Here is a 20,030-nt window from a genome sequence, read left to right as displayed (position 1 = left end):
CTAGATATAGGGTAGCCTGGTATATATATAAATATGGTCACGGCGTGACGTGACAATATGTGTGTAGACAGTGAGTAATTGATCTGCAGTCAGAGAGTATTGTTGAAGTTAACGTTTGTTTTAGCGCGATTGTTGAAATTAAGTGTGTATTGTAAAGTTATATTCGGAAAGAATAAGCCAGTTTTATTAAGAAAGGACTTGTGTTGCTAAAGTTTCGTCGGAACGAAGTTACGGAAAACTAATTAACAAACGGAGACGTAACAGTATGTTAATCGCAAACTTTATAGGTATTGGTTATTCGATTTCCTCATTCGTAACAAACTGACACACTTACTTGAGAACACTTGTATGTACTGTTATGAAAAACGCTCTTTCTGTTTTAACATTTAAAAGTATAACACTAATCAACTAACATAAATATTACTTTAATCTTTCTTTTCTTTTAAGTTAGACATGGTATGGACTTAATTAATATTGCATCGTGATAACGTCTCCAACTATGAAAACATAATATTTGATAATCAATATTAACATCTGATCGAAACTAAATACCTACATACGTAACACAATTGGAGCTTAACCAAGATTAATATAATATATGCTATACTATAAGTGAATGTTGTCAGTATTTTTGGATATTTCTAAGTGATTTTTAGAAAAAGAACTTGGTAGTTTGAATGTTTATTCAGTATATGGTATTTTTCTATTTTTCTAAACATCGATCAATGGAAAAGAATATGGACTTGTTTAACATTATAATATTGTGAAAATAAAAAAATAAAATTGAAAATAATCTACTTTCCTTCAGCGAGTGATTATTATTGTTTATGTTTTTATAATGATAATTATCATTACAATCCAAAGCTGTAAGTTGTTTCGTATAATATTACCGTACAAATTCTCATTATTTGGTTGGCTGAATGGTAAGTCTGAGGGCTTACAACGTCATACATCGAGTTTTGATACCCGCGGTTGGTAGAGCAAACAAACTCTTTACTTGGAGCTCGTAATGACATTTCACTAGGTGTCAAAGTAACCAAAACGTGGTACGTGACGTATAAAAAAAGCCCACAGATTTTTTGTAGCACAATTACTTTCCCAATAATATTTATAACCCTTACATATTATGCACATTTTCAATGGTGTTAAAATTCATACGTGCCAAGAAAAGATCAAACCATATATATATATATATATATTTTTAACTGCACTGCATTTCAGAGCGGAAGCGTCAGAAATGTATCAAAAATATAAACCTAACAGAAAGAAAACGTTTATTTTAGGTACAGTATGATCATGTATCCTTGGGCACATCCCCTATGAAATAAGTAACTATTGTCTACGTTTATCACTGGAGGCAAGGTTTCCTGGAATGATATAGTTGGTCGTCTTTGTTACTTCCTCATTTGATCAGTGTAGATTTTGACCCAGGCCTCGTGATTGTGATTTATAAATAGGTTTTAAAAGATTTTCTAAGTGCAGAATAGTTGTAATACACAACAGTAAGTTACATCAAACTGTAGGGTGAAAGCAAGTATTTTGATTTATCAACCAGTTATGGAGTCTGTAAAGTGGCTTACTGTAGCAGTGTTGCTAATTTTACCGTTCATCGTCTTGAGTAAACAAGGTGAGGCCTAACTATAGGTTTGTTTCGTCTTTGTTGGTAACTTAGTAATAATGGCAAATTTCTACAGTTAATTATTGCAGAAGAAAAATTGTATTGATATCAGTGTCAATTCAATTTAAACATGACTTAATAATGTATAGAAAAAAACAAAATTTTGAGAGTAAATATGATAAATGCAACCAATGTATAGTGTAACACAGCAATAAAAGTACTGCTTAACATTTCACCTTACAATATACAGTTTCTTCTTAAACAACATCTAACCCATAAAGATTAAAGTATGGTTTCATACTTCTCGTATGTTATATAAAACTAAACTGTGACAGTGAAAAGGACGCAAGGTTAAGCTTGAAGTTACTATGTCACGTAGCAAAATCTGAAAATGTACTTACTTACCCAACACCATTACGTGTACGTCAGCGGAAAACACAGGCGGAAAAGGAAGAAGAAAACAGCTTAGTTTTCAGAAGTTTCCGCTGTCGAGTACGACACTGGTTACTAAATATTGTTTTTATTCGTATGTTTGATTTTGATTTAGTGTTCAGGATGGTATAGATTTTTTTTGCTATTCCAAATCGGCTAGAAACAATTATAAACGCAAAAGGACGTGAAACATAAATAATGATATTATTTTATAAGTTTTAAAAGTTATTATCATGCTTTAATGACTGAGTAAGGTATTTCTCTATATGGTCTGAACAACAAAACAGGGTGCGGTTTCGTAGGGTGTTGCTGACTGGCTGCTTTCGCTGTATTCAGATAGTCGTATTAGCTTTGCCATTAAGACAAGTACAAAAATAGTAACAAAGAAATAGCAACTTCCAATCGAATCACAAGATGAAAAGCAGCAAACTCTCAGTAATATTATTATTGGGTTTCTTGTTATGAAGTCAATACTACAAGTGATTATGGATTCCATCTCAATGGTTTTTACCAGTCTAGTTTTCAGTGCACTTTTTGGCTTTCAATCCAAAAAATAAACTAAATTTATAAACGACAACCAAAGTAATATTAATTCTAATAAGAGCAAACTACCTATATAGATCGAAACTAAACATTAACCTCATAAAGAACATAATTAATTTAATATAATAAGTATGTATTCTTACTTTTTAAGATCATAATGCATTGCTCAACAATTGAATACCCTCGTTACCAGCGATATTTGCTATCTCACGAGGTGCAGGAATTTTAGGAAATTTAGGTTAGTTCTAAATCCACACAATTTAACAATGCAAAGTAATCCTTTTAATAAAACTAGCGTATAGCCCGTCAAAAATGACGAGGTAGGTACTACCACCCCCACCTCATAGTATACACTAACGTCACATTTCATAGCTTGAAATAAATAAATTTTGGGAAATCAAGCTTGACCAACAAAGAGGCAAAAAAGCACATTCGGGGCAGTCAAATATCGGTGAATTCCTTTGTGAGCCTATCAAAATTAAAATCATTCATGAAATAAACTCGTGGCGTCTTCATAGGATAATTATTGGTAAAAATCAGATTAACAACTTCTAATATATTATTTAACTTCTGTAGTGCACATTGGTGTATAGAAGACATAACAATACTAAAAATAAACGACCTTATAACACCAAAATGTTGTTAATATTTAATTAGACACAACGTTTCGCTTTACAGCTTCTTCAGAAGCGTTCACTAAAACACGAACCAAAACTGACAGTACAAAGCTTCAAAAGCTGGATAAATGCATTCTGGCTTTTATGACTCTTCCTGTTTCGAGAAATCAAGCGTGACGTGACACACACAGGCATTTATATAGGTTGGATATAAAATAATTATAAACGAAAAAACCATATAAAATATACTTATTAAACATTCTAACCAACAACATCAATGGAAGTAAGATTAAAAATAGAAGATAGTAAAAGGAACAATGTAAAGTTTTAAGCGCGTTCAAAACAGCAATATATGGAGAAAGTTGACCCTAGTGGAACATTCTAGATCTATTAGAAAACATCAGATTTTGTATTTGTAGCACTTTGCCTTTGCGATGCAAATCGAAGAGTGATGCGCTATTTCTTTATAGAGGTATTGTATGTAACGTCACAAAACGTTCTGTTTCGTTCAACACCGCCATCTTGACCGTGAAACATTCCATTCTAGCAGTCAATAGCAATCCATATCAGTACAAGATTCGGTATAGCTTTATCTGCTGTCAATGACGTAAGCATCGCCTTTGGCAATAGATACGGACATGAAACTCTACATCTATCCTGCGTCTCGTTATATCTTTCTTTAAGCACATCGCAGAGATGGTTCATAACATCAGATAACACGATATCAGAAGACAAATTGTAATTTTTCATTTCGCACGTACGTAAGTATTTAATGTCCAATAAGCAAGACCTCAATACACGCAGATGGACGACTAATGGAATATAATATTTTGATAAGTCTTGGAGTTTTTGCCGAACTGATTTATATGATTATTGTAATAATAGTGTGGTGAGGTTGTTTAGAGTTTGTTTGCTTTTTTGCAGTTAAGCACAAAGCTACACAATGGGCTATTTGTGCTCTGCCCACCACGAATATTGAAACCCGGTTTTTAGCATTGTACGCCCATAGAGGTTGTTTAAAGGGGCTGTGTCATTCGTTTTAATGTAGAAAACACATTGAATCACATTTTTCTACAGTCAAAATATAAACCTAAATTGTTATGTAATTAAAAATGACAATAGAATTGATGTGGATATGTTTATATATATATAACGCACTCTAGTCTTAGTTAAGTAGCCAACAAGTTATGTATACTAAATCGGTATATATATAAGAAAACACTGGAATATTCTTTTTTTCCTCTTCTTTATTAATTTCTTCAACCGGTTTCGTAACCTCAAACGGCACTCTTCAGGATATAATTTTATTGATAATTTTTTTTTGTCTATCCTGTTATGTTTTAATGAAAGTTTCGCAATTCCTACTAGTTTAAAAATTAATAAAGGAGGGGAAAGAATAGAATAATTTGATATTCCATTATTTTGTTATCCGTATTTCATAGCTCTTCAGATGAATAAGGGGATAACGGGTAGGGTGTTTTTCTTTTCTAGGATTGTACATTAGGGATAACTTTTTTAAAACATTTCTCGATGAAAGGCTACAAAGCTCATATAGTTAGAAAAATCTTTGTCCGAGGAGTCCGGATTGCATATTGGCTCTTCAATTCGGAATAACCTCACCTATTTTTTGCTGATTCAAACTTGTTAATGCAACGAGTATGGTATACACGATGGCATAGTGTCATTGTCATCATGTGACGACTGGCTTCGATTTTAACTTTAGTTTTTATTTGCAAATTATTTCACACAAACAACACTTAACCTACGTGTAATTTCCTTAAAAAACGAATATTACATTAAATACAACAGCTATAGGCATTTTAGACTTATTTAGATTTAAAATACGTATGCGCAGTTCGTTCAAAACCATATGCTTATTACTTTGTAACATGCATTCAGACGTTCTTGCATATTCAGCTTCATTACAACTTTACATTTGCTTTATTTTGCAATAATTTAGCTACAATTCGTTTCCTAGACTCCTATAAACACCTTTTAGCTACTTTTTTTCTTTAGTACGGGATTTCAACTTGTAAAACCTATCATACACTGAACACTCATAACTGTTTCATACTCTGCATACTAGAATAAATACCATCACTATACTTTATTGTTTAATTTACGTGTAGTTTTATTAAATAAAGTTACGTGTACGTGAGTTTGTTTGTCTAACTGCGTAAATTTTTTTCAAGTAGACCAGGATTTATCGATCTAACACAATGGCTGCAAAAAAGCGTAGCTTAAATGGCGTGCGTGAAAATGAGAGAATACGGAAAAATCAAGCGTATAAAAACTACAGCAAATGTTTTGTGGGTCGAGGCTAGTCTAAATTAATACATTAAAAACAAGTTATGATATGTATTTTGCATTGTTGATGAGATTAGCTTCTTACGTTACCGATGAGTTTCGTATGAACAGAAATTAATTCGCTTTGCAAAATCGCCTTCTTTTTAAATAATACCTCCCAGTGGCTCAGCTGTACGTCTGAGAGCTTATTATGCTAGAAATCGGATAGCTTAATGTGTAACTTTGCACTGAACTACAAAGAAACAAGACTTGAAATAATAAATGTGAACAAAAAAGGACATAGTATTAACAGAAACGGAAAGATGGAAATACGTAGAAATTTGTTAAGAAAACTCTTAACATAAAAAGTAAGTATTATCAACGTTTTTGTAAAAATTACACATACCTATATTTACATAAACAATCATCGGGTCTGAGGTCACCTAGCGTGCGAATGCGCAAGAGTTCTCTTGAGAATTATTCCAAAAGAATCCTTCAAAAACAAAGTCCGATTTGAGGTAATTGTTTATGTGCAATATATATAGTTACCTGGTTCGCTTAAGTTTCGCAGAACATATCATTCTCATAATATACACTCAGATTTTCAAAACCTTGTTGGTTTTATTGAAACGGTTATTTGATAAAAACAAAACTATGTATAGCCTCATAAAATAGCATCAAAAACTTAAAAGAATATGTTGCATAATTGAATGACTTTACCAGTTGTTTTTTCAAAGACAGCACTCTCTCACTATTAAAGGTGGACGTCAGTTTTGTACCTTGAACTCTATACATTTTCACAATAACTCAAGCCTGTGGCATAGTAACAGGTGGACCTGAGCAAATCATGACGCAAAAACTCCATACCCAGACCCACCAAATCCTGATGTGGCAGGATTAACAAATTTCCCAAGCCTCATAGTTTATATTACCCATTCTTTCAAACCATCATACTGTGAATGACATGGCAAAATATGTGTCTTCATCACACCCAACACTTTGCACAAGTCAGAGAAGAGCTAGCTAGTTAAATTATCTCCCTGATCCACGTGAATCTCTTCAGGTACACTAAATAAGGCTATCTAATATTCCATAAACACATCAGTGATGGACTATGCTGAAACATCAACAAATGGATAAGCCTCATAACGACCAGCACATACCAATTAGCTCATTCAATGTCTGGGAGAGCTAAATTCTCTGCTGGAGTTTACCATATCTAGGCTAGGCTGGAGAGTGCACACCATATAGTGTTGACACCATTGTTTAATGTGTCAACTTAAATGCAGCATTAAAACCGCCATCACACATTAGAATCAGTTTGTGTAACTCCTTGGTGGTCATCAGTCCATGCATTATGCAAAGTCTGAAGAATTTTTCTGTCTCAGAACTGTGGAGACTACTAGCAGCAACAGAGGCTGAGAACCACATCTTGGTGGCTATACCAACGATACAATATGTTTTCCCCAACTCATAGCTGCTAATGAAAGTTCCACAGGTCATTTGCATCCTTACTACATTCCTGAATCTGCACTGTCTGAACTTCATCTTCGTTCGTGGCAAGAAGTGCCTACGTTAGTTCTAGGTCCTTTAGTTGTTCTTCCAAGAGCTTCTGGAGTATAAATTGTGGAATCCTGTCACTAGTGGAATCTATTACTATATGGCTTAAACTTGCTATGGCAGACTTGAAGCTCCAAATGTGTCCAGGGTCAGGAAATTCAGTGCATGGTAGAGGAAAGGTATCAATAAAATCATTAGGCAATGCCAGGCATCATTGTATCATAGCATTGGGATGTACTGGTTGCTGATGTGCTCTCTGCAAAGCTTGAGATTGGTGTTAGATAGTCACTTGAGTAGGTTAGTCTTTTTGAGGCACAACCACTGCAGCTGCATGATTTTTCTACCCTTGTGATCTGTTGAAGTCATGACTTTGAATATTATTGTCATAGAACTTCCTCTGTTAATGTGAGAACATCTGTTACACAAAAGTAATGCCTCATCATCTCACTAGGTAGCCCATTTATAAGCTTGTCTACAAAGATAAACTGATAACCTCGTGATCTGGCAAATCTATTGCAGGTATGCTTTCAAATGCAACTAGGGTGTCTGTATAAGTGGCAACATTCTCAGAGAGATCTTTCTTTTGAGCCTTGATCTTGACTCAATGGACGGCTTGGTTCTGCACCAAGCTAAAATGTCAGTACAATCCGGCTTCAACTGTTTTCCAGTCTCATAGCTGTACAATGCTCAGATGCTCAATAATGACAAGGGCTAGACCATCCAAATTTAGGGATAGGCATTGCATTGCTTATTTATAAGTCCAGTAATTCCAATGATCTACCTAAAATGCTTCAAGAAACGATCCAGGTCCCTTAGATGTTGGGAGTGCAATATGTTTTGTCTCTATCAAAGCTTCCTGTAGATTCAGCATAAATCTTTTATCCATGGGCTCTTGGACAACATCGGGTAACGATTTCCTAAAATGTTGGAGGTGTAGATGGCTCATGCAGGGATTAAATCCCTGCTCTTGTGTTACAGAATGGCGAGTTATTGGAGGTAACTTATTCATCAACTCTGCACCAGTCCAGACTTCTCTATTACCAGTGGTCACCCTGGTAGTTTACTCCCATCTGGAGAGGCTCACCATTACCCTGTGAATCAAGACCTTCACTAGGCCATACTCACTGTCTCACCTGCTGGTGGATGTATCTCACAACCAGTCACGGGTGATATGAACTGGAGTCGGGATTGAACTACTCTGATCAAAAATGCCTGGTAATTCTGTGTAGTCCATCTCATCCATTCACGGACTCGATATCTGCAGCAAGATATATATCATAGTTATTCGTAACATCAGTAAAAATCCAATATCGAAAAACAACTCTTCCCGACAGCCATCTATCCATAGTCCTTAGTTCTTCCTTCTTTTCCTGTTATGAATTAGTTGACTCACTGAAATGTCATTTCCTCAAGTATGAAGCTTCAGTCCATAATGCAAGTGTTCGGAAGTACACAGGGAAATACATTTGTTAGGAGAAAAAAAACACACACACACACTTTTCAAAAACAAATCTTGTGGTTATGGTATCAAAATTTCTCCTCCCAACCTACTGTATGGTATTCTCAGGTTCCCTGAATTCCTGTTGAGTAATCAGATAAAAAAACACAAAATAACAGGAGACTGGCTATAAAATGTATTGCACAACAAAAATCCAAATTCTCCAACTTCTACTGCATTCGAAGGTAGTGGAATTCAATATACTCGGTAACTATTAGTAGAGAGTGGGTTCAAACTCTGCAAAAGTGCAAATTTCTAGGTTAAAAGCACAAAAATTGATATGGTCAAACGTTAGTGGCTCGGCAAACACTTATCTGATTTGTAAGTTATATTTTAAAATATATTTTCTGTACATGCGAGTTTCTCGCGTTGTACTAGTGTACAAAGAGAAAAATGTAAAACACATTTTCTACTCAGATAGATCTCTTCTGAGATGAAGTTTCTTTATTTTGATTAAATTAATTGCTGCAACATGCCGTCTATTTTTAAGAAATGTGGCGTTTAAAATGAACTAAAATTAATCGGCATTTTACTGGAGTTATTTGCTCTTTGAAAAATTTCCGTCATAATTCGTTATTCTTATTATTGTTGATTAGATATCCGTATCAATAAACGTATATATAACTGTGTAAGTAACGATTATGGTAATATTAACATAATGTTTACAGATTCTGAATCACCTTTTTTTGATACAAAGTGGCATCGTTAGAGTGCTTCTGTTTCCTAAATAACATTAAAAAATAGTATTAGTAATTATGGATAATTTTATTTGCTTATATTGCAGTTGAATTGTTATGTTTATACATTTTTGAAAAGAATGTCATTCAACTTGCCTTAAAGACATTAAATAGTTTGTTTATTTTGAGTTTCGCGCAAAGCTACACGAGGGCTATCTGCGCTAGACGTCCCCTAATTTAGCAGTGTAAGGCTAGAGGGAAAGCAGCTAGTCAACCACCACCAACTCTTGGGCTACTCTTTTACCAACGAATAGTGGGATTGATCGTCACATTATAACGTCCCCACGGCTGAAAGGGCGAGCATGTTTGGTGGGACTGGGATTCGAACCCGCGACCCTCAGATTGCGAGTTAAAAACCGGGTTTCGATACCTGTGATGGGCAAAGCGCAAATAGCTCATTGTGTAGCTTTGTGTTTAAACATAACCAAAAACAAAATAAAAATCCTCAACAAGTTTTTGGTTTCGAATAATTCATTCGAATTGTATTTTTTATATACTTATTTAAGCTACAAGTTAGAAGTTTCCTGGCTGATAACATTTTGTGCTGTAAAAAATAACAACTGAATTTAGAAAAATTGTCAGGCTTGTAGACTAAAGAATTATTTGACTGCAAGATTACAGAATGTATATCATAGTGTAAGTTTACTGAATCCTTTAACTTATGTTACATTATATAAATTTCATCAGTATATCACATTTGTGAAGCGGTTATTTTTTCTTAGTAGCATCTCTGAGTACCCCACTGGGACAGCGACAAGTTTACGGACTTACAACTCTAACATTCGGCGCTTGATTCCCCACGATGGGCACAGTAGATGGCATAATGTGGCTTTACCTTAAATAAAACAAATAAGCATCCTGTCGACAGTCCATCTGCATTCCTCATAATACGGAAATTACATGCTGATAGGAAATTTGGAATGAAGTAAATAATGTAAAATAACGTTGACGACAGAAGCTGTAAGTTCGGACGAAAATTCACACTACAGCAATAATTGAAAAGCATTATATTGTAAACATTAAGATATTTATAATTTATTAACACACAAAAGTATGCATTTCGTTAGTTTAAAGGAATGCCGTCCGTGTTAACACCCAGGGCTCACTGAATCATACTTCCCTAATGCCAGTAATTTAAACCTACATTTTGTGATAATAGATCAACATAAACATATTTGTATTTGTTGAATTCTTTAGATGTAATCAAAGAGTCGCAAATCATGGTTTACCAGCGATATGTCTTTTTACATTATACATATGAATGAGGAAATAACGTACAGTAACCACGATAACTAAGCCGATGTTCAGAGTTTGCGAAGAAAACATTACATTAAAACTAAGTCTGAACAACTAATAAGTTTTTAATAATATTTATTTGAGAATTAAATTTATTCTCCGATAATTTAGGACCCCTCCACGGTGGGACAGTGGTAAGTTTACGGACTTACAAAAATTGAATCCGGGGTTCGATTCCCCACCATGGACACAGCAGGTAGCCCAATGTGGCTTTGCTCTAAAAACAAACAAATACTACCGATAATTTAGTGTGAAGAATACTTCAGGGCACATTTATAATAGCTTTAGAAAAATGTCTGACAGATTTGAATATGAATTAATCAAGTTCATTCTTTGTGCTTAATCTTTAAAAACTTTGCATGAGCATTTCTATACCAGTTTTAGACAAACCTTTTTGGGAAGAGATAAAGATTGTGGGAAGAGATAGAGATTTTCATACGCGAGAAGCTTATGAAAGCGGCCCGGCATGGCCAGGTGGTTAAGGCACTCGACTCGCAATCTGAGGGTCGCGGGTTCGAATCCATATCACACCAAACATGCTCGCCCTTTCAACCGTAGGGGCGTTATAATGTGACGGTCAATCCCACTATTCGCTGGTAAAAGAGTAGCCCAAGAGTTGGCGGTGGGTGGTGATGGCTAGCTGCATTCACCTAGTCTTACACTTCTAAATTAGGGACGGCTAGCGCAGATAGCCCTCGTGTAGCTTTGCGTGAAATTCAAAAACAAACAAAGCTTATGAAAGTACAATTCATACATGAATGATATTTTCAAATATTATAAGAGCACAAAACCTGGGTTTTGTTTGTTATGTCTATCAAACTGTGAATAGAAGAGTTCGTAATTACACTTCTATGATAAACTTTACAGTTATACAGCTATTATTTTCATTCCCCACTAGATGTCGGACTTGCGGACCACTGTCTCCTACCGCCTGACCGAGGCACTAATTGTACAATGTTTAAGTTTTCTTATTTCTTTTATGAACAAACAAGCAAATGTCACGGATTCATTTATACCGGTTGTGGTGGAAACAGAAACCGTTTCAGTTCAGTTGAAGGATGCATTCTAAGTTGCTTGAAGGTGAACTGAGGCACATGGAAGATGCTTTAATCTTTTTCGGTAAGTCAAAGCACTTGAGCGCTATCTTTCGTTCGCCACACGACAAAATACATTTACGTATATTTATGTTGTTATAATGTAACTTATATTAATGTTACTAGAATACTAACGCAATAAATTAGGCACAAATATTTTTCTCAATTTTGATAATAGTCTAGTGTAAAACTTGATATCTCCAATTTTCAGTGAACTTTATTTGATTATTTTTTCATAGCCCAAAAATAAGTTTTTTGTTTTTTTATAAATATCATGTTACAACTGAACAATTATGATAAATTTTTATACTTGTGTTTCATACTATTTCAAATGGATTTAGAACGCTAAAATCCAAGGCTCGATTCCTTGCGATGGATAGAATGCAGATAGCCCAATCTGCAGCCTTGCACTAAGGAAAACAACCAACACTTTCGACCTACGGTTCAATATATGTCGCCATCTAGCAGACGAAAATTAACATTTCGGAGTGGTTTTAAATTTTGTGTACTGATAACATGATGTTATAGAACACAATTTCTTAAGATTTTTTAATTCGTTATATCTTTGTTTTTAATCTATCAAACTGATGTGGTCATAATATGAATTTCTCAGTTTCATGTTTCGTTTACGTAAGCTCAAAATATCTAAAGAGCAGTGCTGTTCGTCTGTATCAATGCACAGAGCATGTTGATTCACGGTTTCTTAATCATAGTATTGAAACGAACTTGCTCGTTAATGAAGACAAAAATACAATTACATTAAACGTCTTTATTACAGAATTTAGGTATTAGTAAATTGTCTAACTGTTTTGTATATTTTGTTAAAGTAACTAAAGTAATAAAAGAAAAACGATGGCTACTTTATTTTAAAAATAAGATATCAATTTGCATTGTAGACTTAAAGTCTTTGATCATTTAGAGTTAGTACTTCCTCCTTGTTTAAAACAAGCTTTCCCTTTAGTTAAGTGATTTTTTGTTTTTCAGAGATACGTGAACGTACTAGGTTTTGCACTCTGATCATTTGATATAAAATTTTATTAGTATTAAACAATCCTTTTCAATACAGTTATCGATCATCTCTAAGATTTTGCTAGGTGTAAAAATATTATACTGCAGCGCCACATAGTGGATAAAATAGACATTTTCATGTTCTATTTGTCATCCATTAGGATTAGATCACCGTAGTAATTTGCAAAAACTTTTTAAAATAGATATCTACGCAGTTTGTAATAGTAAAGATGCATATTATTATTATTATGTTAAGGAATACGAAATAAAATGGATTTTTTGTTTCACATTTCAGTTCCTTCACAAGATCCTGACGATGAAACAATATGGATGATATCAAATCCCGACTAAGTAATCCTTTTACTGTGTATTTTTTAAAGTGTTTAATATCTTAGTAACTACGTATTTTCATATAATTGGAACTTTTAAACTTTTTCTGAAAATTATGATATTTACTTATCAGGAATGAAGGCTACTAAACTCTTATAATACTAACTAAACTGAACCTTATTATATTGTATTTTACTTAAACATAACTAAGTGCAAAAAACTCTTTTTGTAATGAAGCATTGCTTTTGTATGCATGTCAAGATACATGTTGAAAAACACATATTTGAATAAAACTTTATTCATAAATAATCTCGGAATTATATATATTTTTTCAAATTAAATAAGAAAAACCAATTTTATAAAGTTTAGAACTATTTCAAATTTACACCATAATTATTAGTGTAAGCTTCTCGGTTTTAGGATAAAAATCGTGTTGTGTCTGATATGATTTTTAAATTCTTATAGCAGTTCAGGAAAACATTTTTTGCATACACTTATTCATTAAATATGCTGTTTTATTTATTTATTTATTAAAGACAAGAAACTCCACTCTGTTATCTAAATCTCAATATCTAAACTTTTTTGAATTCATAATTTCGTAACCTTTCACGAACTTTTTAATGTTACTATCGTTTTTTCGAGTTATTGACATTTTTAAATGTCATAAATACTCTTGAACTCAAACAAGCTCTAACAGTCCTTCAGTGATATTTTGATATTTCAGTATAATTAGAAACCCAAGTGATATTATAATTCTGAGTTGTTGACCTTTATCGTTTAGCAAGAACCAATGTGTTTATTTTTAAACTATAACATTACTCAAATTATTCACAAATTCTGCAGTGGATAACATTAGTTATGAATATTAGTTTTTTGTGTGTATAAAATAAAAACTATTTTGAAAAGAAAGTAGTGACCTAACTAGTTCTTTACTTTCATAAAATTCTGAAGATACTTTTATAACACATGAGAATTTATAACTTTAATATAGAAACATGAATCGGCAGATTTCGCAACTTAGGCTTGATGACATTTAACTTTTGAAACTGTTGCAATATAGTATATATATATATATATGTTTATAAACTGTGATTGACAACATACTGCGTTCGATTTCTTTCGAGAATAAATAATTTCTGTGTACATTTAACAAGTTAAGAATCAGATAACTTGCTGAATGAACATCAGAAAATATTCTGATTTCCAGTTAAAACCCACTAAACAAAGCTAAAAAAAAGGAGATGCAGCTGCTTGTTTTTGAGCAGGAATAATGCAGTATTTGTTTGTTATAAAAATAACATAACATTGATTATTTAGAAACAGCATGTAATTAAACTTGTAGATCTATTATTTGTGCGTATATATATATAGATCGGTGAAGTTAATAAAATGTTCCTAAAAAGAATCGGTCAAGACACTCATGATACTTTTATAAAATATTTTATTCTGATAAAAAATAACTAATGCATAATGACTGAAGATGGTTTTGTGCATTTTTAAAAGAAGTAAAAAAGGATTTACAACGATAGAACTCGAAATAATGCATTCTGTAATGTAAATGTCGAAGAAAAAGGGGCATAAGAAGTAAATACTACAGGAGCATTATTAGCCCTCGGACTTAAAGTTAAGCACCTAGGGACACAATGATAGAATCAACAATGCGATTAAGATCGTAGAACATAAGGCCTAAAGTTACCAAAATTAATAGGATGTGCAATGAGGCCAAGATGGTAAAAGATAAGGCAAGCCAACAGAATTTCTGCTTTAAAAAAAAAGAAAACAGTTATATTATGTTATAAGATGATATTTTTACCAATAACAAACAGTACAAGAGCGTGAGATTCCCAATAAATTAATTTATGGTATAGCGTATTAGTTTAGTAACTTCTAGCAGTTCCATTATTGTCAAGCAGTTCTTTCATGGGCCTTTAAATTAACTTCTAGCAGTTTCATTAGTTGCTAGCACTTCTGTCATGTGCCTTAGACAAGGCGAACGCTGTATTATTTATTTTTTAACATTTAACTATGACTACCAGAAACCTTGCCCACACGCTTGTAACATAAAAATGGTCAGAACCACAGAAGGATAATTTTCTCTATCTTTTAGTTTATTTCATAAATAGTTGATAACATTCATTACAAAAACACATCTGAGAATAATAACTGACTAAGGATCCCCCTGTTACTAAAAGTATTTTCTTAGCCTTAGGTCCTGCTCTCAACGACTATGTGTAAACTAACTTTTGTCCCCCAGTAGCACAGCAGTATGTCTGCGGACGTACAACGTTAGAATCCGGGTTTCGATACCCGTGGTGGGCAGAGCACAGATAACCCTTGTGTAGCTTTGTGCATAATTAAAAACAAACAAACTTTCCTGACAAATTAAAAACTTTTAGTCATTTTAAAGACAGCATTATAACACGACTTCATTCATGGACTGTTTACTCTTGTACGTGTGGAAGCTTTAAGACTACTTCTACCGGCAAAATTATAGTTTATAGTACACAACAGGTCCTACCTTCAGGAAGAAAGGTTGTTTTTTTTTTTACTCACCTTTAGGACCTTTTCTTTCTCATATATTTTTCATTTCACTTCTTTTCTTCTTCCCACAACAGTTTAACGGTGATATAGATTAGGGAAGTTCTTGACCACCCACATCTTGCTATCTTATGTTTGAATTGTTTTTTTTTTTTCAATTTACTCGTTTATTATTTTTTCTTTAAATGTAGGGTTTTGCGAACGGAAGTTAAGACTGATAGACAGTGTATCCCTACAGCTATGTGGGCCCTACTTCCTTAGTCGTCTCCAATAACCAAGACACATCTTATATCCCACACTACAGCCTGGGTGCTCTGGTGACTATTTTGATTGTGCAGCGTTTTGGTTAATAGTCCAGATGTCAAACTCAGTTTTGAGCATTGAATATGTTTTGGTGTTTGCACAAAATGTTTTAACATTTTTAGTATTTGCGTGCCATGTGTATTAATATTCTGCTGTATGCCACTGTGGCACCCTTGAGCATTTTTTTAAATCGCCTAAATATGCAAATAAGCTGACGTCATTACCGATATTTCCTTTTATTCTACGTGTCTCGGAAATCAAAATTATTCAAATTAGTTGTCTAAACCTATGTTTTCAGGGTCAGGTATCATAATTAACCGACGCAGAACATTATATAATGAATATTTTTCTTGATGTTTCACTACAACAGTTGATGATATTGGAAAATGTGCTTCGAAAAACAAATTTGAATATAGGAATTGAATTTTAATTTTTATGAAACATATATATATAATACCAATTTACAGTACACTGCTACTACTACTACTACTACTGTTAATAATAATAATATGATGATGACCACGTAAAAATGCAGATTTACAATAGTCTCAGTACATGCATGCACGTGAGGAATGAAAGTATCACGTGCTATTCAAGTTCTGCCATATTTGTCTATATTTACATAATATGGAAACGAATATCTAGATCATATCAGGTAATAATAAAAATAATATAAAAAGATAAGAATTACTACTACTACAAATAATAATAATAATATTTGTCCAGGTCGTGTGTAACGGGTATCATGGGAAAAAGTTTTTTCGCCCCGTATGGCGAAGGAAAAGCTGGGAAGCCATTGCTCACAGCTGGACTGGACAGTGTGAAAACTATTATCAATGTAAGTAAAGAGATAAAAGACAAGATTCATGTAAACCTCGAAACAAAACTCCATGTTAGGGCAGATAATCAAATCAAATATCACAAAGATTGTGCATCTTCTTACGTGTCTCGTTTGAATATACAAAGGAACATAAAACGTTTGCATTATGATTCAAGTAAATCTACAATAATATCATCTTACAAGCAATTCCGCCGCTCAGAGACAAAAACTTTTGATTTCAAACAACACTGCATTTGTTTGTGGCCAGATATGTTTGATAGGAAAAACTCAACCCGTGAACGCACATCACTAAGTTGAGCTTGGAAACTCACAAATACATCCTTACGAAAAAAGCTGGCCAAGTGGATTCAATTCCACTTCATCTGAAGATGTGTCAACGATGGCAATGACACACAAAGACTTTCGGGTTGGATCCGTTGCTTTACGTGACGTTAATGTGATCTATTCAAGGTTTAGTGGACTCCAACCATCTCGCAGCATAGGTATGAGCAACGTTCTACAGTATGAATTGTCACCAGTACCAGAGCATCTATGTTCGATTAGAAGAAAGATAACCAGTACCAGCATCTATGTTCGATTAGAAGAAAGATAACCAGTACCAGCATCTATGTTCAATTAGAAGAAAGATAACCAGTACCAGCATCTATGTTCGATTAGAAGAAAGATAACCAGTACCAACATCTATGTTCGATTAGAAGAAAGATATGAGGATACCAAAGGCGAAATTTGCCTTGAAGAAGTGTCTTCAAGTAGAAATTTCATCAAGAATTCTCCACTCTCCAGATGTCGCTATCATCGACGGTTGTGCAGTCCTTTGGGTCATACATTGGATAAACAGAAGTACAGTGCAAAACTTTGTCAACAATTTCATCAGTTACATCTTTGATAAAGTGGATTTTTGTGAAGTGTACTTAATTTTGGACCGGTACCACGAGTTCAGCATCAAAGATGGAGCATGGCTGGTTAGAACGAGACAGCAGGCCAATAGACGTCATAACACTGCTGCATCCTCAAAAAGTGGTCCTGACTGTGACGGTTCACTGTGTTTGTTCTTCAGACAAACCCTGTCAGACAACACAATGTCGTTGTATGTCGACAAAACTGCCATGCGCAATCTTCTGTACTTGTCGCGGAGAATCAGGCTGCACGAATGAACAAACTCAGTTAGTTGCGGAGCTGAATGACAAAAAGTCTGACTCTGAGTGATAGAATGTCCTTAAAAATTACCACCAGTCCCAAAAATCATCTAGCCCTGCTGCTGACTTAATCACAAGTTTATCTCATTTTGCTACATTGTCAAATATGAAAAATAAATCGTGAAATAAAGATCTGCAATACAGTAAAGATTTTATATCGATAAGCATGATTAGAGAAATGTGAATTTGGTGTATACTGCATACTGACTTATTTGGGATACATTTTCTTTACTGTCAAAAATATATTTTTTAGTATGGAGAGAAGACTAAATTTCTTGTTTAGGGTCGTATAGTGTTTATATATAGTTAAAAAAACAAAGTATGATCCGTAATAAATCGTATACTGTTTATATATAGTTAAAAAACAAAGTATGATCCGTACTAAATCGTATAGGGTTTATATATAGTTATAAAAACAAAATATGATCCGTACTAAATCGTATAGGGTTTATATATAGTTACAAAAACAAAATATGATCCGTACTAAATCGTATAGGGTTTATATATAGTTACAAAAACAAAGTATGATCCGTACTAAATCGTATAGGGTTTATATATAGTTACAAAAACAAAATATGATCCGTACTAAGTCGTATAGGGTTTATATATAGTTGTAAAAACAAAAGACACAAGGATTAAATACGAAAATACGACAGGATTTTAGGTAAAGGTCAAATCTGATTAAGTGTATGAGTGGTGAATAGACCTTGCCAAATACGGTATAGTGAGAGATAGTTAGCTTTGATGATTTATATAGTTTCTAAACAGTCTCTTTCTTTTTATTTTTGGGTTATGTAGGAGAAGAATTTCATCCCAAAATACTTTGTGACCTGTTTTAAACCGATAATATGTTAAACCAGATATCTGTATTGCCCGTTATCTTAGGCAGAATACACATCCAGGAGAGAAGCGACTTAGGAACCTGGCTATGTGAGGGTAACTTTGGCACGAGGCAGTGATTAGAGCAGAATAGGACTTGCTTTATCCTTTTCACAAATACGTTCACTAAATACTGAACACCTGCATAAAAAATTTGAAAGAATGCACCTCAGTAAGGTGTGTCTGAGTTATAGAAGAGTAAAAGGTACCATAAACAGATAGAGGCGAAGGAAGTAGTAATATGCTGCCGGTAAGAAACAAAATCTAGTTCTAAATTTAGGTGTTGTTGATTATAGTAATAAACAGTGATTTGTTATATATATTAGTATGAATCAATTCCTGATCGGAATAAGTACAACCGAAATAAGGTAGATGGATAAGAAAAGTGCAAGAATAGCACGATCACAACAAAGTGTTGATCACAAGAATAACACGATCATAACAAAGTGTTGATCACAAGAGTAGCACGATCATAACAAAGTGTTGATCACAAGAGTAGCACGATCATAACAAAGTGTTGATCACAAGAATAGCACGATCATAACAAAGTGTTGATCACAAGAATAACACGATCATAACAAAGTGTTGATCACAAGAATAGCACGATTATAACAAAGTGTTGATCACAAGAGTAGCACGATCATAACAAAGTGTTGATCACAAGAGTAGCACGATCATAACAAAGTATTGATCACAAGAATAGCACGATCATAACAAAGTGTTAATCACAAGAGTAGCACGATCATAACAAAGTGTTGATCACAAGAATAGCACGATCATAACAAAGTATTGATCACAAGAATAGCACGATCATAACAAAGTGTTAATCACAAGAGTAGCACGATTATAACAAAGTGTTGATCACAAGAGTAGCACGATCATAACAAAGTGGTGATCACAAGAATAGCACGACCATAACAAAATGGTGATCACAAGAATAGCACGATCATAACAAAATGGTGATCACAAGAATAGCACGATCATAACAAAGTATTGATCACAAGAATAGCACGATCATAACAAAATGTTAATCACAAGAATAGCACGATCATAACAAAGTATTGATCACAAGAATAGCACGATCATAACAAAATGTTAATCACAAGAATAGCACGATCGTAACAAAGTATTGATCACAAGAATAGCACGATCATAACAAAATGTTAATCACAAGAATAGCACGATCATAACAAAGTATTGATCACAAGAATAGCACGATCATAACAAAATGTTAATCACAAGAATAGCACGATC

The 20,030-nt window shown here is 33.7% G+C and overlaps 1 long non-coding RNA gene across 1 annotated transcript; it reads left to right on the top strand.

Moving 5' to 3' along the window:
- Nucleotides 1-1,334: 1,334 nt before the first annotated feature.
- On the top strand, nt 1,335-13,328 carry LOC106460015. The gene is made up of 3 exons (XR_001290858.2): nt 1,335-1,627; nt 11,486-11,706; nt 12,985-13,328. It is a non-coding gene; the product is annotated as an uncharacterized LOC106460015 (long non-coding RNA).
- The last annotated feature ends 6,702 nt before the right edge of the window (nt 13,329-20,030 follow it).

Source organism: Limulus polyphemus, unplaced genomic scaffold, assembly GCF_000517525.1.
Source record: "Limulus polyphemus unplaced genomic scaffold, Limulus_polyphemus-2.1.2 Scaffold693, whole genome shotgun sequence".
Classification (NCBI taxonomy): domain Eukaryota; kingdom Metazoa; phylum Arthropoda; class Merostomata; order Xiphosura; family Limulidae; genus Limulus; species Limulus polyphemus.
The sequence above is the reverse complement of the archived record's forward strand: the minus strand, read 5'-3'. Positions and strand labels throughout refer to the sequence as shown.